Here is a 26,910-nt window from a genome sequence, read left to right on the forward strand (position 1 = left end):
AATGGGTGGCTCGAGCTCACTTATTGGAGTCCATGGACATCTGAACGGACTACTTAAATGCCGCGAAACTTGACACACAAGGTTGAAGTTTCAAGTTTACAGCATATTGGCTCTTCCAGCCTTCAAAGCGGTACGCATGACTTCTCCACAACAGAAATGGACAGGATGATGTTAACTATGTATTCGATTTTTATCTACTAAGAAAGTTTAGAAACGTGAATGATTAGTTATAGCTAAAAAAATTATTGGATAGTAAATCGTATTTGTTGATTAGTATTTCCTACACGTAGTATCGTAGCAAAGAATTTACGCGATTTTACACAGAGATAGTTAGTTATGTTTCAGAAATTACATTTTCTTCTTTATGTTGTCGTGACCTACTAGATACGACTCCATATTTATTCGAATCGAGCGATGCGGCTGCGCTGGTATTCAGATCCCACAGGCAGGTACCAATTTTTCCAATGAAATACGTGCTTAACGAATGGCATCCGTGGTGAAGAAAATTATTATTATGTAATCAAAATCAAATCGGCAAAAAAATTTAAATGTGCGTAATTACAAAAAAAATTGTGACATAGACCAAGTTTTAAGATGGGCATTTGCATTCACGTTGTCCGGTATACCAATTAAGTAACCGCGGAAAAGAAAAATGTGTCTCATTATAATATAAATTTAACTCGAGTGGAACCGCGTGTCATAGTCAGTGCATTATGTATTTCCATTTAGATAGTCTGTCATCTGCAGAGCACGTTTAAATCAGAAGACTATCGATTTATTTTTGAGACCCACAAGGAACTGATTAAGCGTTGCTTCATCATTATCACCATCATCCACTGCTTAACAAAGGTCTCTTCAATCGCCCGCCACTAAGCACGATGCTCGGCTTCTCTCATCCAGCGTTGCTTATTGAAATAAAAGTATTGTCTTTGAACCTATTATTTATTTATTAATTGTTTAAATAATGTTCAGATTATCTTCTCAGTAGAAGGAAGTTCGGTTTATCTAACACAACTAATGCTATCACGAATATCCAAGACATTTCTGAAATACGATCATATCAGTTTTACTTTTTAGAAAGCAAATTTTATTGTAATAATTCTACTGAATGAGACCAGAAGATGATTTATACTAATCTTATCGTCGCAATACATTTTTGAAAACTGAATTTAGTGGGTGTACAAATATTGATGATTTCCTAGACTAGCATTGCCAGTGGATTTCAAGGGGCTGTGTGATATCAATCAGATCCTACAAAACTTTCAATAATGATCAATTAATTTTTTTATGAAATCTGACGAAAACCTTTCTCTAATAGGAGACTTTATGAAGTAAACTGTACACTAAATGCCCCCCTAGGGAAATTTGGCATTTCATCCTCATCCTTAACGACTTTCGCGATTAAATAAATAACAATATGTAGTAAATATCAAACCCTGCAAAATCTATTATTATTTGCGTTAATATTATGTAGTTGAGACATAGAAGTAAAGGCTCAACATGAACAGCACGGCATTCAGTATGAAATGATCCGATAAGCTCTTGAAACCAGGTAGACCGTGAGGTCATAAGCCCATCTAAGCAACATGTAAATGCGGTTTCTGTACGGATGTTAATATCATCATCGTTCTCGTCGAACACGTCGCATGCGACGAAGGACTCGGCGAGTAAATTAATCCACAGACATATCCCATTGAGTTTCTCGCCGGATCTTCTCAGTGGGTCGCGTTTCCGATCCGGTAGTAGATTCTGCGGAGCACGGCTCTTGCTAGAGTTCGTGTTAGCCACATCGTCAGGCTTGAGCCTCGTGACCTCACCTACTAGTTAAGGTTACGATTATGGTCTCTCTAGACCATCAGCTTAGGTATTGCTTAGGTATAAAAAATATTTATATTTAATTTTAATTTGTTTTTGCTGAGGAATTAATGAACAGTTTTACGGGATAGCAAGCAATTGTTTTTATTTATTTATTTATTCATGTTTTCTTAAATTACATTTCATCTCAGTTATCAAATAATGCATATAAATACGGTTTCTGTATGGATGCTAATGTTCATTTATTTTTCTGAAGAATCAAAGAATTATTTTATGGAATAACAAGCAATTGTTTTTATTGATTTTTTCCTCATTTTCATTTCATCTCAGTTATCAAATAATACAGTTGTTGGCAATCAGAGAAGCGTAATTAGCATAATATGTGGAATTATTAAGGGATACTCACGATCAATTACTCACCGAAATGCTCTGAGACGTTCTGGATAAAACAAGGCTGACGTTGCAATTTCATTCACTACCGATAACCGATTGACTGACTGAACGCCGTGACTGGCCTAAGATATGATGCCTAAGATATGTATATATATGGCCTTAGAGAGAATAGCCTCACAAGGCTCTCAACTTAGGTAGAAAAAAAAAAGATTTATACATATATATTTCTCAGATGGGTGGACGAGCTCACAGCCCACCTGGTGTTAAGTGGTTACTTGAGCCCATAGATATCTACAACGTAAATTCGCCACCCACCTTGAGACATAAGTTCTAAGGTCTCCGTATAGTTATATATTTAGGTATATAAATATACCTATAAATGTACATTACTAGTGTATACAGACTTGTTATCAATGAGGAATAAAAGCTTTGCAATATATCATAATTATGCTAGATTGAATCTAATCGAATAGTTTGTGTAGTTAACGATCCCATGGTAGGAGAGACCACACATAACGGTCTTTGTAAATTTAATTTACTAGTAGCATGGTGGGCGATATGATGATGATAAGATGATTACAGCGGGATTCTAGTTCTGAGAAGTTTATTTTGCGACTCATTGTGAATACGAAAACACATCGAGCAGTGCCTGCTTACTAAAATTCTACTTATACGTATAAGTAGAATTTTAGTAATATTTACAAAATGTTTGAGAGCTTTGCGCGAATGTCTTTGTTGTAAAATGCTTTCAAATTATTTGTTTATTATTTTCAAACATTTATTAAACACCGCGTACTTGTCTTATTTTAAACAAGCGGCCCGCTCTGGCTTCGTTCGGGTCTTTAACTAAAATTTCAACGATATTTTACGTTATTTCATTTAAAAAAATAAAAGAACACATATTGTGGCACAACTATAATAGTCAGACATATGCTGTCACGACACTTTTTGTAAATAATAACGTGTTCTATAAAGTCGTAGTACATTATTTTATTCTATCATCAATAGTTTTCGCAGGGCACGCGATGTAAAGAATATTTTAGGTTTTTTTTTACACTTTGGGTTACATTATTGGAGTTTTAGTAAGGATATCTAATTTAAAAAAAATGTATAATTTATGTCACTCCGGAATAGTGTAGCTTCCAAACAGTGAAAGAATTATTCAAATCGGTTCAGTAGTTTCGGAGCCTATTCAATACAAACAAACAATCTTCATAATATTAGTATAGATTATATCGTTTTACGTCAAGACCTATGCGAGGGCAAACAAAATTAATAAAGATTTAAAATTTATTTTGATAAATCGGTTTCAGAGGTAGAAAAAGCTTCACTAGATTTTTAGGGTGTTAGTTTCAGGAATTGTTAGAAATTCTATTTAGCAGCTATTTAATTTAATTTATGATTATTCTTATTTTAATACATACACCTGTCGCTTTGTTAGTTTGTTGGTACAATATAATGATGGACAGTTATAACTGTAACAAAAAAATGTGAGAACTACATACTACATAAAACAGGTGTTTTCATGTTTAAAAAAAAAAAATCCCCCTTACCTAATTGCTGGTAGCCTAAGGGACTATTTCAGTCGTATGAAGTCGTCGTGGCCTAAAGGATAAGACGTCCGGTGCATTCGTATGTAGCGATGCACCGGTGTTCGAATCCCGCAGGCGGGTACCAATTTTTCTAATGAAATACATACTCAACAAATGTTCACGATTGACTTCCACGGTGAAGGAATAACATCGTGTAATAAAAAGCAAGCCCGCAAAATTATAATTTGCGTAACCACTGGTGGCAGGACCTCTTGTGAGTCCGCACGGGTAGGTACCACCACCCCGCCTATTTCTGCCGTTATAACTATACTTGAGACCTTAGAACTTATATCTCAAGGTGGGAGGCGCATTTACGTTGTAGATGTCTATGGGCTCCAGTAACCACTTAACACCAGGTGGGCTGTGAGCTCGTCCACACATCTAGACGATAAAAAAAAAACTCTTGTAGTAAATTTTCGAGCCTAAATTTATTATAAAAATACCTGTGGCACGCAAAAGTTGATGGCATCATCGTGCCTATTTTTAAGTTTCGTACCGACAATTATTGTTTTCCAATACATTTGAGAAATTGACCTAATTTATTAGATTGTGGAATTTACGTTGCGGCCTATGTAGACTCCAGTAACATTTTAAAATCAATGAGCCGAGAGTCCGCGACTGCAGTTTAAAAAAAAAAGATGCACATTTGAAAGATTAGCTCGAAAAAAAACAATAGTTTCAAAAAATCACTTCCCTAAAGTGGATTTACAGACAAAGCCATTTTTTGTACAAAGTTATAACCTCGCAGGATTTAATCCCTATATACCTGTATAGTTCGTAAATTGCTAACGAAAGTTTTATTATACACACATGAATACATATAGTTTAATGAACACATGTTGAAACTAAATTTCCACATATTAATTATTCAAAATTCTATTACTGTTCTGTTTTAGTAAATCATAAATAGACTTTATTTTAAATAAATTTATAGACATTTATTTTTAGTTCTAAAATATCAAACTAAAATAAACTAATGCACTTAAATCCCAACTTTATTGTATTTTTGGAAAGACATATTACGATTCTAAAATCCCATGTTTGGATTTTAGGATCATAAACTTACTAAGGAAAAATATATGTTACAAAATAATAATAATAAATTAAACTACACAAAGAATAAACGAAAATTAAAATATTAAACTATTAAAATCTTAAAAAAAGAAAACGATTTTGGCATTCACAATTTTAATTATCCTGTCAATGTTTAAATAAAATTATTATATATATTTTTTCTTAAATCCGATTTCCCTGGCAATATTGCTGAAGCCTCCGCAGCAGCCTCATTGAGTTGCAACTCCAAGGGGTGGGTGAACCCTCCCCGCACCCTTCACAGGACAGGCTTTAGGAGCATGTTAAATACACAATTTTAAGCCCTATAGGAAGCTAAAAAATTTGTACATTTTTATTCTTACTTCAAACAATCATAAATATACTCTCATAGCTGAAGATTGAGACCCCCATGATGTAATCGGTTGAATATTGACTACGAACCACAATGTAAAATATTAAGCAAACATTTGGCAAAAAATAAATTAATCTCTAACAAAAATTTGTATAAACAACGTTAATTGGAATATTTTAATGGACATTCATTAAAATAATCTCCTAATTCCCTTAAGCGAACTTAGAATATTCAGCAAAGGGAAAAAACGATTGTCACAATATCCAAATGACTGCTCTAAGTAAAAAGGTAAGTTGTTTGACAAATAAGTTAAAATTCTAGAAATATTTCAAGATTAGCTGCGATATTCGACTACGAAAATAACTATATTCTCAATAAAATCTATTTAAATCAATACAATCAATCCACCTGTCCTGTATGGAGTTCCTTAAGCTAAAAATCCTAGGAACTGTGGAATAAAATATACATATAAGATTTTTGGGTCGTTGAACCCTGTATCCATACAATTCGAAGTTGTCGCAACCTGTTGCTTCCAAATATTCAATGCCAAACTTTCTCCACTGGCTTATTCGCGTCTTCTATTATATTTGCATTGATTCAATTTGATTCCCAAACAATATTCTTTAATTAACTAAGACTTCCGCTTACCCCCAGCTTCTAATTATAGTGCTAAGTGAATAATATTTATTGTACATAAATGAATATGCCTTATTACCTATATACCAAAAGATAAATATGTATGTGCTCCAAAACAAGTTGGCTATGTTTTATCGAGTGCTTTATCGATTAATGTCTCACCATGGATTGGATGTTAGAAAAAGGTCGGCCCGAAGTCAAGCTGTAAAAGACTACCTCCTGTTTCCATGGTAACGAGCTTAGCGTCGGCATTCAAACAACCCCTGCCCCGCCGCATCCTTAGATGACGCGCAGCCTTGACCTAGTTTCAAGTTCAAGCATCCCAAGGTCAATGGCAAGTCGAAATACTTGCATATCCAAGATAAATTTTGTTTTAAAATTCATTTCCAGCATTATCTAACACTAGTGGATTATAAAAAAAACCTATGAAAACATCGCATGTTCCATAAATTGGGCTTTAATCTTTAATTCGGTTTTTATCATTACCACATTTACCAGTTTGTGTGTATGAAGCCTGGTTTTTGATTTCATACATTATATATATGGAATTAAGGACGTCAAAAATTATACGCAGGCCGGCCCTGGCCACATACAAGGTGATAACAGATCGTGTTTGGAGATGCGCCTTCCATCCGCTAGTCACCTGTAGGATCTCGATCAGAGTACCTGTGGGCGAATTCTCTCTAATAAAAAAAAAATGTTTCATTTTTTTAATAATTTAAATATCATAGATAGTGTAGTAAAATCATAATTTCATATTTTTGCTCTTGTTTCGTTGTATTTTTGTCTGATTTATTAATTATAAAATGAGTTCTTTTTTTGAATTCGAACCGCCGCGTCGCCGTAATCACGATCACAGATACGCAGGGGTAGATGAATGTTACCTCTTTAGGGGAATGTAAGTCTTTTCTTAATACATTATTTAAATTAATTTAAAACAAAATTAAAGTTGTTGCATTAAAATCAAATGACAATTAATTAATTTGTTTTGATTTATTAATTTTCAATTAAAAAAGTATAATTTCACTTGCGTTGTAATTTTAATTTAATATTATAACAAAAAATATTTTGATAAACTTATATTAAATAAAAATTCCGTAATACACTATGGTTTTAATTTTATGAAAGGCTTTTGGAAGCTCTGCAACGAAATAAAAAAAAATCTACGTTAACTTTTGACATGTCTAATGTGCTTTCATAAAGTTTTACCTAATTGTTAACATAGGCATGTTATCGCTTTTATTGTTTCAACTGGTAAAGTAAAGTTTTTTTCCATAAATTTATATAGCTTTTTATGTTTTCTTAATTTATCATTTATTTCTGATTTTCCCATTAAGAAATTAATTTAATTTTAGTCCATCGATTTTGTGTTTCTTTTTTTGGGGAATTATAGCCAAGACATTTTGTATGATTTAAAAAAAAACAAAAAACTAATGCGAGAATTTTTTCTTTTCACAGATATGCCTTCTTTCTACTGAGAAATGAAAACAGAAGGAGAGCAAGTAAGTGACTTAGTGTCAAAAATGCTTCATTTCGAATACATACATAAAAATTATGCATTTACTTAAAACATTTCTATTAATTCAATCAATACAATTACGTATATTTCATTAAAACTATTGCATTATATGGATTTTGAATGAAGTTCATTTTTGGCTTTTCGTTTTTTTTTTTTTTGTTGGCATCCGTGTATGCGTACAGTAGAATTGAACGAGAATTTTCAGGGGCGGTTTTGTTCTAGCCAGAAAAAATATGTAAAATGGTTTGTTAGCGTGAATAGATTGTTACGGGATTTTATTTCATGGATGATCGAGGACAATGGTTCATTTTACTATGAATAACAAATGTTTTCCTGAAACGTTATATAGTAAACGAATAGCCACAATGTGAATTTCGAATTGGAACTAATACCTTTCATTGCTTAAACGTTTTCTTTGAAACTCAAATAAGTTACCAATTATTAACTTGTTTCGAGGAAACTTATCGATGCTGTCCTTGGACTCGGTCTCTATGCGGTAATCATGGGATAAGATTTTTTTTAACAGGAAGAAAATACTTATGACAGTTCGTTTGAATGGCAAGTGAATTCCGCTGCACAGCATACATGTATTATGCGCGATTATTAAGACTAGTGATTCTTAAATCATAAAGCTTTAAATTGATATAAAAAGCCAATAACTCCGAATGGCATGAATATTATTTGAAAGATGAATATCAAATTCTAAATTCAAAAATCTATATGAATAATGTTGGTATTTAAAAAGGATTTTAATCGCGCATAATAATTGATCCTTTCTGCTTCTTTGTTATAAATATTTTCAGCAGCATCTCAGCTTTTAGCTACATTTACTCTGCGACCTATATCCGATCTTCACTATAATTAGGTATCAAATCCAAAACTAATTTATTAAGAAAATATCAATATCACTTTTATAATTAACGTTTTTACTTAGTATAGGTACCTACTTACTAATTACTTACTACTTACTACTATTTACTTATAACAATAACCTATTTCAAAATATTCTCTTGAAATTATTAAATATATTTAAAAATCGCTCGAGGAAATAGTTCACGTGCAGTTTTAATATATTTTTCAAGCGAAAGATTCAGACGAATTAATTTCAATTTGTGCACAATATTTCCTAGGACGATTCAAAACTTTTCTTTTATTTCACTTTGATTATGGAGAATATTCACAAAGGGGAGATAAAGCATTTTGTGACAAACGAAAATATTTGCTATAAACTGGAACATTTTGTTTTATCTATGAGAAAACAAAATGAGAAAATAAACCATTCCAATGATGGATTGCAGCGTGAATTTAAAAATAGATAATAAAATTAATAAAATTCTTTTAAACCATTTCAATTTCGTCGCAGTAACAATAAAGAGTTTTATTTCGAATCGTTAAAGAATGGTTGTCTTTTCCGTACACCGTTATTCTGTGTGCATCCTTGAAACTCATTTCTCTACTACCTTAAGTAATTTATAGAAAACACGGATTTATTCTAAAAAATAATGAAATTCGGCAACAATTTGTGATTGCAATTTAACATTTTATAGCGATTTTTAGAAATGTTTCTATTTGTTTTTAATTCCTCCGAAGAATATCTATTTCGTCGTACAGAAATAACTTGTAATCTTGATTAAACTCGAAACCGATATCAATAAAAATCGATTTTCCAAAATCGATAAAAATCCCTATTTTCAATAACGACAAGAGATTTATGCGTTTTAAATCGGATTTAGTTTGACTGTATCTGATGCTCTGTGAATTCGATTAGTCCTATAGGACAGCTGGTGATTGACATTGCAATAAATTAATCGTCGACCATACTGGAAAAGCGGAATCTAATTGGGACATGTTGCGATAAAAAGCTCTAAATATTTTTTTAAAGTGTAAGTTAAGTTTTTATTTAAACTTTATGATTTTTAATTAAATATTTGTTAGTTGATTTATTGTTTATTACTTAATTATATGTAATGATTTGTAATTATGTCATACATTATTTAAATTATCTGTAAAATAAATAAAATTATGATTAATATTCTTTCGTAGTTTTTATTTCCCTCTTTTGTCTTGTGAGTGATACGACTATATTAAAGTATATATTATTAGTATTGTAATCTTTATGATTTGTAATTAAATATTTGTTAGTTGATTTATTGTTAATTACTTAATTATATGTAGGTAATGATTTGTAATTATGGCATACATTATTTAAATTATCTGTAAAATAAATAAAATTATGCTTAAAATTCTTTCGTAGTTTCTATTTCCCTCTTATGTCTTGTGAGTAACGAGCGTTTTATTATAAGATTTATTTTCTTCTTGTTCTTGTGTGCTTTTGAACTTTTCAGAAAAATCCTAACGAGTACAATTGAATTTGAAGACATCTTATTTATTATTTACTAGGATATACCTATAGATATTACGAAGTCACCAGATTTGAGTAATTCAGTAACTTTTTTTTTATTGTCACGACCTGGATTTATATTCATTTAAATCAACTTTGTTTTTAAGCCGGTTACTCTGAAAGTGCTTTGAATTTTTTCGGGATTTAGAGTTGTTTGACACTCTGTGGTTCATAAACTACAAGTTTTATAGCAATGGCTATCATAGCATTTGCTATGCGTATGCATTTTTGTGTATGCGATGGTAAACAATTATGTTATCAATCGGAACTGCATGATTGCGTTCTTAATGAGCGCCTACATCACACATCCATGCCGAGTTTGAAGTGAATCTAACGGACAGTTCTCGGATCTTATTTTATATATATTGTTGATATAAAAATTACGACAATCAACCTTAGCATAATTGAAATTAAATATACAACAATAAAAACTTTAAGTACGTATTTTATTTCAATACGCTTCTTATTTTAAATCAATGAATTTTCAATAATTATTAAGCTATTACATAGACTTTATCGCGGGCTTTGACGACTGAATCCGCCGAATTCCGTAATGAAAATAACCTGACACCCCCACTACACCTATTATGTAGCTCGCGTTCAACACAATCAAACATTGCGCTTGTGTAGTGTTTGTGAATAAGCGCGTGGCGTGACGTCACACTGCATGCACATCATGAAAAGTCTGCCCATCTCTCTCTCGCGCGGTCTAGCTTATGAGTGTGAAGGGGACAGTTAAGGTTTTGCTTTTATTAATGTTTAATATAGCGTGGTCTTGTTTTATTATTGTTTTAATATTAAATTATAAATGCTATGCAATAGATATATATAAATATATATATAAATACAATGGACCGGTCGCACTGGAAATCTATTGGAGAGGCCTATGTTCAGCAGTGGACGGCGATAGGCTGAAATGATGATGATGATGATGATGCAATAGCTTTCCCGCGGCAGTTCCCGAGTGCCACACGTTTTTGTATTTATTATTGATCTGCCCCCGATTCTGTCGATTTTAAAGGGGGAAGTTGGAGAGGTTAGGCTCTGCTGGGGGCGTTGCTGGCTTGCACGAGCTACCTTGACCATTTGCCGTCAGTACAGTACAGTATACTCATCTCGTCATCATAGTCGGTCATTTTTGGCAGAGCAGTCGTGGTCATGTGGAATTCTTCTTTATTAAGGCCTTGACAAATGTTTTCCATAATTTGCGAACTGAGAATGCGCATGCACTCGTTAAGTGGGATTTTAGTAAAGTGTTTCACCTGATCAGTCCAGCGCGTGGGGCTTTGTCCACGAGATCTTTTACCATTGACTATATATATCCATATACTCATCTACATTATATTAATTTTTATTGTTTTTAAAGTATGTCTTTTTTTATTGATTATATGGCCGGACGAGCTCACAGCCCGCCTGGTGTTAAGTGGTTACTGGAGCCAATAGACATCTACAACGTAAATGCACCACCCACCTTGAGATATAAGTTCTAAGGTCTCAATATATATTCGTTACAACGGCTGCCCCGCCCTTCAAACCGAAACGCATTACTGCACCACGGCAGAAATAGGCAGGGTGGTGGTACCTACCCGTGCGGTCTCACAAGAGGTCCTACCACCAGTTATGTCTCAGTAGGGATGTTTTTTTTTTATCACGTTGATTATTTTAGTTCTATGTGGTCGTTGTTATATTGTCGTTTAAACTTATATCACCACAATATACACATATATATATATATAGCTTACCTGATATTAAGTAAGTTAAATAGTTACGACTGATTAGCGACAGAAACAGATAAAATGGCAGTATTTACATAGATATCAGAAAATGATCACCAAAAAGAAAATAGAAACAGAAGTAGAACAGAAAGAAATAGACACAGTTGATAGCATTAAAATTTATTGAGGCATCAATAACCGAAAATACGCTTATGTTGTTATCGCGCAAAGAGCGGTAACTCAAAAATAGGAATTTTTCGAGCGTTCCCACGAACTATACGAGTATCAATAACCAATCGCGTAAGCTGTTTCACTTAATTAATAAAATTTACTCGACACTTACCGTTATTGTTCGAAACTTGTGTGTTTTCAAACTTGTTCCGAAAATGTCATTCGTGAAATTCAGACATCAGTCAAATATCGTGGGCTCTGAGATAGATACGCGTTACATCTTAAACAAAATACCAGTTGAAGTCGAAAAAAAAGAAGATAGAAAAACTATAGTAGAAAGCGAGTTGTACAAATACCTATAGTTTTAATATTTCACGAACGCAAATAATCTGACTTCTTAAACAGTATTACAGTCACGCTAAGCGGAACGGTCACGAAAAAAAAAAAGAATTTTGTAATTATTATTTTTCACATTCACTTACTGGTGGTAGGACCTTTTGTGAGTACGCGTGTGGCACGGGTAGGTATCACTACCCTGCCTGTTTGTGCCGTGAAGCTTTCGGTTTGAAGGGAGGGGCAGCCGTTGTAACTGTACTGAGGCCTTAGAACTTATATTTCAAGGTGGGTGTCGCATTTAACACCAGGCGGGCTGTGAGCTTGTCCACCCATGTAAGCAATTATGTAAAAAATGTATATAATATATATAAAATTGTTTAAGCTAAATTGTAACTAACATTAAAATCGATTAAAACACTCGAATACAACAAAATATTCACTGCGAAAATTAATTACTCTGTCACCCCAGTCCAGTTCTAATTATGTAAAACAGTGAATCAAAGTTCATTGCGTTCGTTTTGCGTCGTAATTGACGCATTTATTATAACTAACAATGTATTCAGTCGTAAAATTAGATCAATGCACAGCTAGGCCTCATAATATTTGTACACGAAATTTCATTGCATATTTTAAAATTATTCTAAAATATCGGACGGATTCTTCTTCCAATATTGTGTTTAGTTCCAATGAAACTGATTTCATAGCTTCAGAACAAAAATGCATTATGTTCATAGAACAGACAGACACACAAGACAAATGAAAAACAAAAGCCCATCAATGCAAATCACTGGTGGCAGGGAGTCTTGTGAACCCGCACGGGTAGGTACCACAGCCTGTAGTAATTTCTGCCATGAAGCGGTCCTACATTCCGGTTTGATAGGTCGGGCAGCCTTTTTACTATACGACTGGGACTTAGAATTCATGTCTCAAGGTGGCTAGTGGCATTTCTGTTATTAATTTCTACGGGTTCCGGTAACCACTTAACACCAGGGGGGCAGACCATTCACCTGTACAAGGCAAAAGAACGAAGAGTTATACTACATTCTTCGAACGAAAAGGTGAGCTTACGGTGCTCTAACCTGATGGCGTTGTTCACACAAGCCCTAGCAAGAGCAGTGCTTCGCAGACTCTACCACCGTATAGGAAACTTGACCCACTGAGAATATCCGGCGAGAAACTCAGTGAACTATGTCTGTGGGTTAAATTACTCGCTCAACTCCTCGACGCAAGCGACAGGTTCGACAAGAACGGTGACCGGTGCTTGAGGTAACTAAAAGCACCGTTAGTGGATCGAGAGGATTCGAAACGACCTGTTTAGGACATTATTCTTTAAGTTAGATTCCTTCGCAGCAGATGTGGTGGACTACTTGTGTCTTCTTCACGTGCCGCCATAAAATTTCTGTAAATTAAATCTATGAATAATTATATAAGATGAGGGTTAAATCTTATTAAAATTATTGATTTTGAGAGAGGAATTAAAGTTTCTATTTTGAAAGTGTAAATGTAATTATTAATCTCTCTGCAAGATTTTGATTTTCGTGGTGGCCTGTAAAATCATTTTCGGTGCATATTTAGAACGAAACTTCGGGAGCTTTATGTACGAGGTGACAGTTCAATTATGAACTACAATTTACCGCGCGAAGCCCTGAAACGCAATTGCTTGACAATCTCCTCAATGTAACGAAAATTTAACATAACATTACAATATTATCGTGCTAGAAAACAATATATCTGATTGAAAAGATAAATTGAAAAATTAATGCATAATAATGTAGCCTGCCTTCGGTTAAACGAATTTTGAGAAAACTTGGAAGCTTATTTTTAATTTTTTATTGCTTACATTGTTGGACGAGCTCACGGCCCACCTGATGTTAAGTAGTTACCGGAGCCCCCAGACATTTATAATGAAAATGCCGCCACCCACCTTGCGATATGAGTTCTAAGGTCTGAGTATAGTTAAAGCGGCTGCTCCACCCTTCAAACCGAAACGCATTACTGGTTCACCGCAGAAATAGGCGGGGTGGTGGTACCTACCCGTGCGGACTCACAAAAGGTCCTACCACCAGTAATTACGCAAATTATAATTTTGCGGGTTTGATTTTTATTACACGATGTTATTCCTTCACCGTGAAAGTCAATCGTGAAGACTTCTTAAATACGTATTTCATTAGAAAAATGGATACCCGTCTGCAGGATTCGAACACCGGTGCATCTTATCTTTTAGGCCACGACTGTTTAAATGTGTACAGTTAATTTGGAACCGGAAAATTACACTGCAAGCCTTCAGTTGACTTAGCTCTACAGTCCGCCCCGCCAATCGAAAGCAGATAGGCCATTCGCCACCGACTTGCCTGCAAAAATCAAGTAATAAAATTAAGTTGACTTTAAATTAACGCAATGAAAGCTCAGTAGGGGCTGATCTACTTTCAAATTAATTATATCTTATATATAAAATTCTCGTATGACAATGTTAGTTACCATACTCCTCTGAAACGGTTTGATTTTTTTTTTTTTATATTTTTTAATTTTCCTACCTAAGCTGAGAGCCTTGAGAGGCTATGTCAGCGTAACCCTAACTTTTGTAGGTGAGCTCACGGGGCTCAAACCTGATGACGTTGCTAACACGAACCCTAGCAAGAGCCGTGCTTCGCAGAATCTACCACCGGATCGGAAACGCGACCCACTGAGAAGGTCCGGCGAGAAACTCAGTGGGCTGTGTCTGGGAGTTAATTTACCCGTCGAGCCCTTCGTCGCAAGCGACGGGTTCGACGAGAACGGTGACCGGTGCTTGAAGTACCTAGAAGCACCGTTAGTGGATCGGGAGGATCCGAGATGACGTGTTTTGGGCGACGTCGACTGCTTTCCATTCTGTCCGCAGGATCGGGAATGTAGTTACCGGCGGCCACGATGAGAGGGTTCTCGTGTCGTGCCGCTTTATCGAAGTGGCGCATTGACGCCGACTGCATATACTTACTGGTGGACTCTAAGTCCAGGTCGTCATGGAGGTTGACGTTCCTGACGAACCACGGGGCTCCGACGGCTATCCTGCAAAAACGGGATTGAATGATTTGGAATGTCTTTAAGTGAGTGCGGGCTGCGTGAGCGAACACTACACTTGCATAGGTCATGACGGGGCGTATGCAAGTTTTGTAGAGTGTCACCTTATTTCTAAGGGACATTTTACTTCGCCTACATATCATCGGGTAGAGACTTCCTAGAATGAAGGCGGCACGGTCGCGTACCGTCTTGATGTGGGGGCGGAATGTCATCCTACTGTCGAGGGTGACGCCTCAATATTTGACCTTCGGGGCCCACGGTATGGGCTGGTCGAACATCGTGATTGGGCGAACGGCGGGGGCGGAGGTGTTGACGCGCCTAGTCGGGAGGGGGATGCTCAGCGTGGTGTTCGGAGGGCGACCCCTTTTGAAGAGCACCGCTGTGCTTTTCGTGGGGTTGATGTCGATGCGCCACTTCCGGAACCACTGTCCCATGGTGGTAGCTGCGGTCTGAAGTCGTCGATGAAGCAACGCCTTCTTCCTACACGAGTAGTAGATGGCGGTGTCATCGGCGAAGAGCGCCAGATGGGTCTCCGGAGACCGGGGTATATCATTGATATACAAACTAAATAGTAACGGGGAGAGGGCGGAGCCTTGCGGGACTCCGGCTGTGACGTGACGGGGCCGGGAACGCGTTCCCTCGACTCGATATCGGAACGAAACGGTTTGACGGATTTTTATGAAATTTTATATGCATGTTCAGTAGGTTAGAGAATCGGCACTTAGGGGTATTTTTATACCCCTAAGTGATAATGGTTGTCCACCCCTAACGTTTATTTTTAATTTTTTTGACAATTTTTTTTTTGTTTTTATAATGAGGCATTATGTGGTTGAATGAGGTTTTATTTTTTTTATATTCCCTCATCGTTCACAGCGCTACATGCCTCTTTCACTCATTTACCACATCCTTACACACTTACAATAAGTTTTTTTTTTACACTAAAAATTCTCTAGAAATCTATACTAATATTATAAAGAGGAAAGATTTGTTTGTTTGTTTGTTTCGAATAGGCTCCGAAACTACTGGACCGATTTGAAAAATTCTTTTTCCATTAGAAGCCGACATTGTCCCTGATGAACATAGGCTACTTTTTTAAAAAAAATTTTTTTTTTTTTGGTTTCATGTTTGTTTTAATGTTTCCGAAGCGAAGCGAGGGCGGGTCGCTAGTCTTATATATGGCAAAACAACGTTTGCCGGGTCAGCTAGTGTGCTATATATTTATATAGAATGTGTTTTTAGATTAAATTATTATTTCACACGAACATCAACTTCGATAGTTGAAAAGAATGACTTCTGTTTCACGATATCGATTTAGTGCCGAGTCGGGTTGCTAGCTACCTGCCTATTCAGGGGTTTCCAATTACGTTCTTACCAAGAACTATGATATTTAATATGTTGTAAACAACTTTGGAACTAATTAAATCATTGCACTGTTCGTTTTGATTGACGTTCACAGATGATTTAATGAGAAACAAAGAAGATATTTACAAATATTTTAGTTTATTGACTCTCGGTCTAGTTAATGGCTTCGCGTCGCAGGACCCGATCTTCCCTGCAGCCCTGGTACATTGAAACAGCGGAGTATCCATTATAAAAAAAAAAAAAACAATTATAATTTCTTCTATTGCTTATATCCCTATGTAGTTTCAGAGTTATATTTCAATGATGCAACGTAATTTGATTAAATATTTTTTGGAGGATATATTATGGTACACGAATAACATGTTGTCTTTCTTAATTTATTTAGGAAAGAAATTTAATAATATTGTAAGCAGATAAACATACAGTACGATGATAATTGTAATAAAACACGCTCGGAGGTTGTTCACAGACTGACTGTATTTTATTCTTATAATAGACAATTATGATGTGTGCCAAATATTTGCTAATAGATGTCGCTACTAGTATTTAACAGAACATTATTTTGATACTAACTTTAACAAAGTGATCATCGTCGCTCATGGACTTTTAGGATTACCATTTTCACTCCAAAATGAAGTCTGTTTCGCGCATGCTTCGATATTTATGGGAATTGCTGAAATGTATTCTTCAAAATTCTCGACCTCCGCGCCTTTTCTTTACGGCCTTTCGTTATCATATGGATAAATAACATAAAGCCTCTTGACGTCACATCACATTCATATGGGCGGAAAATATGAAAACTTACAATATATTTCCAACAATCTAACGATTTTTGAATTAATACCCCCACTCGTGTGGCATTAATAGCCTATTCACGTATGAACGTGTTCACCATTATAGTTTCGTATGACTAATGAGTGACAACCACATCGGCACCTACACACGTTATTCTTCAAAAAAATATACAGCATTGATACGTTACACGTGGATCATTAGTGAAAAATGATTTATGTTTTAGATCTAAGGACATGCTTGTTCGGAAAAATCGGTTTTTAAGAAATTGTTATGTAAATAAGCGACGCATACGTAAGAGTCGAAATCTTGGTCGAGTTTCCTCTAAGAGGTTTTTTTTTATATAGAATTGCTTCTAAACGATAACCGAACGTCACGAGTTTGGGAGCTTTGGGATCCTGCGTTGAGCTTCGGCTTAGACTTCAAAGCTAGATTTTTGTTATTTTCATGGCGTCCGTACTTATTAGTAGCCTGTTTTAAATATTCCGTGTGCATTGGACCATTAATAAAATAGTAATTGTGTAAAATATTTTCAAATATGTCATCCGTGTGTAGTGAAACTCGAACTTTTACGTCCGAGCTTGTCGGAATGCTCTCTACAAAAAGTGACAAAGCTTAGCTTAGCTCAATCGTTTCAACTTCATTTTCGCAATAGCTCCAACTTTGTCACATCGAATAATACCCAACACATTCCGAACGTAGAAGCTTTTCGCTAGCTTTTGAATGTTTCGTAATTATTGTTCGTGAAACGCTATTCATAAAGAGCTTAACATTTTTTGACAGTTTTTTTGAAGCTACAACCTGACGTTAGCACAAATTCCGTTCTATTCATAGTTGAAGTCATTTGTGAACAGGAGTTACACACGTTACATATTACATTTAAAAAATGCATATTTCTACGGAATTTGATCATAGGTATGGCCGCATCGCACGATAGGGATGCACCGGAAATCTTCGTATTCCTCTCACTTCACTTCATACGACGGCGTTCAAACCAAGAAATTTTCGATTCTGATTTGAATTTGAATATTAGTAGACAGAATTTTTTTAGTTCTGTGACTCCAATAATTAAATAAAAATATACATAGTGTACTTGATTCAACTGATATGACCATTTGCGAATAGATCATCTTTTAGGCAGCATTTTGGTTGTGCCTCTGGCTTTTCTGATGACCATGGCGACGGTAGCTTACCATCAAAGAATCCGTACACTCATCGACTTACAATGACAATTAAAAAAACGTGTGGCACTCGGGAACTGCCGCGGTAAAGCTATTGCATAGCATTTTTTATCAACTTATGCAATTATAATTAGACAATGATAATTTAATATTAAAACAATAATAAAACAAGACCACGCTATATTTATAAACATTAACTAAAGCAAAACATTAACTGTCCCTTTCACACTCATAAGCTAGATCGCGCGAGAGAGAGATGGGCAGACTTTTCATGATGCGCATGCAGTGTGACGCCACGCCACACGCTTATTCACAAACACTACACAAGCGCAACGTGTGAATGTGTTGAACGCGAGCTACATGGTAGGCGGAGTGAGGGATGTAAGGTTTTTTTCGTTACGGAATTTCTTGATTCCGTCGCCGCGCTCAAGGCCCGCGATAAAAGCTATGCAATAGCTTAAAAACTTTCCTGACTGTTTCTAACGATTTGGCTCGGACAGAAAGCTTTGCTTAAGGTGTTTTACCTAATTGAAAAATCGTTCTGACGCGTCAGGAGTTAAAATGGATAACTATACTTCACTGAGTCGACATAAAATTGCGTGCTAGACTTTTCCAGCGGCTCTCAAACGCCGTGTCGCGATAAATCGATGTGTCGCAAACTCCTGTCAAGTGTGTCGCGTGATCTAGATATCTATGTTTATCTAAAGTGACCCGGGGTATTATGTCTGTGGCGTTTTTATACAATTGTTTACTAGATGTTAACTGCATTGTTGTACGGTTAATAGATAAATGATGTAACTACTTATAGTTGATTCCCGGGAACGCCTGCATACTAATGTGTTGGCTAATTCGATCTGAAACGGGAGATCCAGTGGGGTGTGAAATACATTAAGCTTCCGGATCTTAGCTGCAAATTTAAAATTAAAAGTGAGATAATTAAACTTATCTTCTTATCTAGGTATCAATTTGATATATGCCTTTCTTTCTTATTAATTAATCTTTAAAATTAACACACTGTATTTTTTTAATGTCATTACTAATTAATTAGTCTTCTTAGAGAAGCTCTTCTCTAGCTTAGAGGGGTGGACGAGTTCACAGCCCACCTGGTGTTAAGTGGTTACTGGAGCCCATAGACATCTACAACGTAAATGCGCCACCCACCTTGAGATGTAAGTTCTAAGATCTCAGTATAGTTACAACAGCTGCCCTACCCTTCAAACCGAAACGCATTACTGCTTCATGGCAGAAATAGGCAAGGCGGTGGTACCTACCCGCGCGGACTCACAAGCGGTCTTGCCACCAGAGTCCGTATACTCATCGGCTTACAATGACAATAAAAAAAACTATCCTGTCTCTTTATAACGTATTTTGGCTGCGACAGAAAGCTTTCCTTAAGGTGTTTTACCTAATTGAAAATCGTTCTGACGCGTCAGGAGTTAAAATGGATAACTATACTTCACTGAGTCGACATAAAATTGCGTGCTAGACTTTTCCAGCGGCTCTCAACCGCCTTGTCGCGATTAATCGATGTCTCACAAACTTCTGTCAAGTGTGTCGCGTAATCTAGATATCTATGTTTATTTAAGGTGACCCGGGGTATTATGTCTCTGGCGTTATTATACAATTGTTTACTAGATGTTAACTGCATTGTTTTACGTTTAATAGATAAATAATGTATATTTAAAAAAATGTAACTAAGCCTAACTTCAAGTAGACTATAATTTTTTATCATGTAAGTATGTAAAGTTGTCGCGAGTTTGTAATGAGTATCTTATTACGTCACTGAGTAAAAAAGGTTGAGAGCCGCTGGTTAAGTCTTTATGGAGAAAAAAAGGATCATTTCATTGTATGATTTCATATGATATTCATAGCTCGTATAGCACTTTACAATCTGAGCAAACGACGAAACTCAGGAAAAAACTTAACACTAAAGAAAATGGATTACAATTTAGGATCATCGAAAGCTCTAGATTAGCTAAAACACACGAGGAAAAGTTCAACGCGCGTCTCAAGCGTTTGATCTAATCTAATACACTATTCTTTAATGTAACATACGAAAAAAAAAATCATATACCTATAAAAGCTAAAGTTATTTAAAAACCTCTAAAACAAAATTAAGAATAAAAGTTCTCGTAGTTAACTGAATATACATATATGGTTTTCCAATAGGGATGCTCAAACTTTGAGAGCTCATTGCGGCCATTTTGGTAATGCGATAGCTGTCAAATTTGACATGTACACGTATTTAATCGTGACATATCACCGTAGGACGCTACACGCTTGTCCGGCGGTGTCATCGGCCCTTATTTCTCCGAAGATTCAAGGAGCCGCACTCACTGTCAACTGCGACCGATATCGGACGATGATAATAAGCTTTTTGTGGCCTAGGATAGATGATATGGATGTGATTCCAACAGGATGGCACCATTTGCCATACAGAACGGGAAACATTAAATTTACTGAATGAGAAATTCGAAGGCTTCGTCATCTCGCGTGGTGGCGACATCAACTGGCCACCGAGATCGTCTGACTTAACACCGCTCGACTACTTTCTGTGGGGCTACGTGAAATCTCTAGTTTATGCAGACAAACCACAGTCTATTGCCGCCCTCGAGGCCAACATAACTCGCGCTCTTCGCGTTTTTTTAATTTTTTATTGCTTAGATGGATGGGCGAGCTCACAGCCCACCTGATGTTAAGTGGTCACTGGAGCCCATAGACATCTACAACGTAAATGCGCCATCCACCTCGAGATATAAGTTCTAAGGTCTCAATATAGTTACAACGGCTACCCCACCCTTCGAACCGAAACGCATTACTGCTTCACGGCGGAAATAAGCGGGGTAGTGGTACCTACCCGTGCGGACTCCCAAGAGGTCCTACCACCAGTGATTACGCAAATTATAATTTTGCGGGTTTGATTTTTATTACACGACGTTATTCCTTCACCGTGGAAGTAAATCGCGAACATTTGTTGAGTACGTATTTCATTAGAAAAATTGGTACCCGCTTGCGGGATTCGAACACCGGTGCATCGCTTCATACGAATGCACCGGACGTCTTATCCTTTAGGCCACGACGACTTCAAGAAATAATTAATTGTAAAATTGATCCCCATTTATGCGAAGATGTCATACAAAATTGTTCTAGGATACACCATCTACAACGGACTCGCGGCGCCCATTTGGCTGAAATTATATTCCATACACAATGTCATCGAATAGTCTTTAAAATAAAATAAAAATCGTGGCAATATCACTTAAACAATCTTTTTTTATTTTATATTTAAGTTCGAACGCTCTTAATGAAAATCCCTATATAAAAGACTATTAGGTATAAACTATTAGGTGTTGACACTTCGTACCTAAGGTGGAATCGTATCTAAGGCGGCCTGAGAATCTATCATCGTATTGGCCAAGATCTGTGCACGGAAATGTTAAGGAGAAGTGGCTAATTGAGTATATTTGACACTAGCTATGTGAATAAACCAGGGCGTTAGGTTGTACAGGAGAAAACAGAACAGGGAATCGGTAGCCATATCAGCTCAGCTTCGAATTCCGACACTTAGCAATACTCCCCAAGACCTGAGCATGTATTTTGCAAATTCACGAGCTTCACCACGCGGTGTCGGACTCTTCGACGTATGAGAGTCGCAAGAGCCGAATCAACGAGCCAGTCGTCTAACTAACTAACCAGGTCATTGTGCACCCTTATGGGGCACGGAACTGGATTTGGGGCGAACGCCTGCCCGGGCATGAACTCAATGCCCCTCGAGGTGGGATTTTCAGCAGGGTGGTCTTGAATGGGCGGAGGGTAGTCACATCGACATTACATATACATAATATAAGGGTTGATTCATGTTTGGTGATGTTCGGCGGCAGCCACCTTCTGGTGTCATGCTGTCGTCTGTTTTTATGGGCTCCGGAAACCACTTAACACCATGTGGACCGTGAGCTCGTCCTCCCTTCTAAGCAATAAAAAAAAGCTGTCAATTCATTCGGTGACTAATCGAATGACAGCCACCCATAGAGCACCAGTGCTCTATATTACGTCAGAGTTAATATAAGTCACTCTAAGCAAACGACAATAGTTTAATGGACGCGCCGTTAAATATAAAAAAAATGTATGATATTTCGAAAATCACTTAAAAAAGTTTTAAGTCGTGGTCTGTTTGTTTTGATGTCCACAGCTTCACGGTCTATATTTTAACACAATATAAATGCAAAACAAGGTAATTATTAAGGTAATTACTATTTTTTAGTTTGCCTAAAGCATCTGCGATATTAGGAATTTCGATCGGCCATTAACTTGTACCGGCGTAGCTCAAAAAAACTGTACAATAGGGTTCACGTGGTCCCATATAGACCTGAACTAAAAAAAGAGATCTAGAAATTTTGATTCCGGTTTCCCTCCCCACAAAGGAAGAGGCAGTCAAAGCTGATCTAGTTAGCACTTAATCCGTAACGATTACAATCGGAATCAGTTCAACCGCTACCCCGAACTATGATTAGGGAATAACAAAAATTATCGTATTCTCTTCGTATTTCTCGAACAGTGGACATAATTTAATCATTTCCATTATATTACTTCCACCGCTTCGAATAATTCACAATTTCTGAAATAATAAATCTGATGACCATAAAAAACTCGAAACCTAATCGTAAAAGTAATTTTAAATAAATTATTAACAGCATGGAAATGATTATCTGGACTTACTAATTAATATCACAAATATGAATATTTGTTTGTTTGTCCTACTTCACATCGAAGTGAAGCAACATTATGTTATATATATATGTCGGCGCGCGTCAGGGATGGCTAAGCGGTAGTTTCCGTCATCACTCGTATTTGGTTGAACTCATTTTATAAAAAGTCAATAAAACCTTTTGAATAATAATTACTGAAACTCAACACACACACAACATTCACAATGACAGGGTAAACCGACAGTTTCGTTCCACATACCGACAGACTGACTGCCAGAGACTCACTGACTGAGACGGACGGACCGTCTGATACGAACTGAATGACTGTCTGACACGGAATGCCACGACTCTGTCCACGTACCGCCATTTTATACTGTGGCGTTACGGAGTCTACCCTACATTTTGTGATATTTATCAAAACAACATTTCATCATTTAAAATAATAGTCAAAACAACGTCTTAATATTACTAAAAGTCGTTAACCACGACATATATATATATAAATTCGCTCAATTACGTATTAATATCCTCTTTATTTGCGCGGTACAGAAGTCACGCGGATAACCAGTGGATAATATAATTGAAACCTTAACCTGTTATTTCAAGGTGATAGTGTTCATAATTATTATATAATTATTTTTTCCTACCTAAGTTGAGCTTCCTAGCCTTGAGAGGCTGTCAGCGTAACCCGACGAGTAGGTGAGCTCATGGGGCACAAGCCGGGAGTGTTGCTAACACTAGTCCTAGCAAGAGCAGTGCTTCGCAGAATCTATCACCGGATCGGAAACGGAAACTCAGTAGACTGTGTCTATGGATTAGATCGTTCAAAATTGATGTTAATGTTAATAAACGGTAACCACTTAATACGCAGTTCGCTACACCCCCTTACCTGGATAATTGCTGGGTAGAAACCAAAACATTAAAAAAAACATTTCTTTATTAAATTTGGATGAGTAAACTGACTGGGTGGTGCAGTATTTAGCGTCTCTAATTGTTGCGTCGAGGGTCGTGAGTCATGGTGATGTGGAATTATTTATTAAAACCTTCGCAGCTGTTCTCCATAGTTCACGAATTTAGGCTTGGCGCATGCACTCGTTATGTGGGGGGGCGGGGGTGTTAAGGGTGGTAAGAATTTTCACTTGATCAATCCAGTGCATGAAGCTTCGTCCACGAGATCTTTTACTATTGACCCTACCCTACAAAAAGTTTCTCGATAGACTCTGCTGGTCGTCGCGATACGTGTCCAAAATATCGGGGAATCCTGAATTGCACTGTCGACCACCACCTTTAAGAGATATTAAGTTCCTTTAGGATCGAGGCGTTGATATAATATAATAATATAGTAACTGGAAACAAATCACGCAAGGATATCTGGCCCCAATTTAGGATTCCCTGTACTATGGGTATCAGAACCTTAGTTACATACATACTTATCTACGTTCAAATATATACCTAGTCAGGTCATAAATTCTGTCACATGTTTAATGTAAAATAATTGAAACAAGTTTATTCATTATGTAACCATTCATATACCAAAATGAACTTAACAAAACATAGATTCTTATGACACTAAAGTTTATTCAAAATGACCTCGTGATTTTGAATACAGGCCTTCAATCTGCGCGGCCAGTCGTCTATCGCAGCACGAACGAGGTCCATGTCAATATCGGCGGCTGCCTTAATCAAGGATGTCTTGAGTGACTCTAAATTGGGATGAGGCTTTGAGCACGCCTTTTCCTCCAAGTGTTGCCATATCTTGTAATCTAACGGATTCAAATCTGGACTGGAGGAGGGCCAGTCTTCGTACTGGATGAAGTCGATTTCACGCGCCGCCAGCCAGTCTTGTGTGCTCTTCGCTCTATGAGCTGGCGCTGAATCTTGTTGGAATACCCAGTGCCTGTTATTGAACATGGTATGAGAAACAGGTTCCACAAGGTTCGTCAGAACTGTATTTTGATAACCAACTGCATTCGTTTTTACACCTTTCTCACAAAAATGTACCTCTATTAAGCCCCAATAAGAAACTCCCAACCATACCATGAGCGAGGATGGGAAATGACCTCGTTGGACACGCGGAATACGGTTGCTCGCTTCTTCACTACTGTGTGCGTACACCTTATCATTTTGTTTGTTGTAGCTCTCTTCTACGGTAAAAATTTTTTCATCCGAAAAAAGAATTCCCCGATATTTTTTTCCCGCGTACCGCTTCAACAAAGCGCGACATATCTTCAGTCTCAGGTCCATTAGAAGAGCATTCAAACGATGTCCTGTTTTTCTTCGATATGCCCGAAGCCCTAAGTCTTCATTTAACACCCTTTTCACCGTGGTTCTGCTTAACCCCATCTGAAGGGCCAACAGTTTCTGCTTACGTTTGGGATTTCTTTGAATTCGCGCCTTCACAGCTTTTATCACTGCTGGAGTCCTAACAGACCGAGGGCGACCACTTCTTGACCTGTCATCTACACTAGAGTCTTCATTGTATCGTTTGATGGTACGATAAACGAATCTTTTGGTTATATTAAAAATTTTCAGTATGTTAAAAATTTGAATTGGCGCGTAACCGCAACGATGCAACGCAATAACTGCAACACGGTCTTCTTTAAGCGTCCACTCAATATTTAAAAATGGATAAAATTCTAAAAGTATACATTTTTATTTTCATGAACAATTCGAAATTCGAATTCAATAAACTTTTTTGTGGCCAGCATTCTAAAAGAAAAGTTTTTACTGTGTGACAATACTTATGACCTGACTAGTTACAAATATAGATAATACACACCCAGATAAAGAGCAAACAAATCTGTTCATGACACAATGTTTGACCGATGCGGGAATCGAAGATACGACCTCCGGCGCAACAGTCAGAGGCGCTAACCACTGCATCACCGAGTCAGTCAAAATTTAACTTTTGTCTATACTAATATTATAAAGAGGAAAGATTTGTTTGTTTGTATTGAATAGGCTCCGAAACTACTGAACCGATTTGAAAAATTATTTCACTGTTTGGAAGCTACACTATTCCCGAGTGTTTTTTTTTTTGTCAGGAGGAAATCACCGTACTTTCACCCACCACTGGGGACACTGGGGATGGAGGGCGGGGCATGTCGGAGTTGAACCGACTAAAACCTCCTGTCGCTCAACAACCAGCATCCAAACCTCGCATGAGACAGAACTCATGAAAAGGCAAAGGGGGGAAAGTGAAGCGTTTAGTGCGGAGCACATCTCTCCCATCACCCTCCCCCTCGGGTCGTCGGCGTCACGACCACCAGTCCACTCGGTCGGCAGGCTATCCGAAGCCCGCCTAGATGGCGCCGGTTAGAATGGTCTACCCTCGGAATACCCCGCTGGGTCAGAACCAGCGTGGGTTGAGGATAGCCGACCTTCCATCACCTGGACGCTCTTGCATAAAACGCGTGCAGAGTAGCTTGCACGTCGTCTTCTTAGGTCCCCTTCTCCGGTCCCCAGGCCGACATGTGAGAGAGACCCGAAACACTTAGAGGGCCAGGGCTTGGGCGAAATCCGCCTCCCTGGCCCCCGCTCGACGGCGGCGGGCCTGCGCGTCTCGCACGCGCCCCGTCGCCTCCTTCTGCGAGATGGTGCACTCGCAGAAGTCGAGCATCGCCTTCCACGACTCGTCGTCACCGAGCATCGATGCCACAACACCCGGCAACGACAAGTCACCACCACAATGGTGTCACTCTGCCGTCAGCTCGGCTCCGATCCGGTGCAGGAACTCACCGAAGCAACCATGCCCAGTGAGCACCTGCGTGAGCCGGAAAGTGAGGCGTCCTCTGTCACGATTCACCCAATTCACAAGAACCGGGCGAAT

Source organism: Bombyx mori, chromosome 1 (assembly GCF_030269925.1).
Source record: "Bombyx mori chromosome 1, ASM3026992v2".
Lineage (NCBI taxonomy): Eukaryota > Metazoa > Arthropoda > Insecta > Lepidoptera > Bombycidae > Bombyx > Bombyx mori.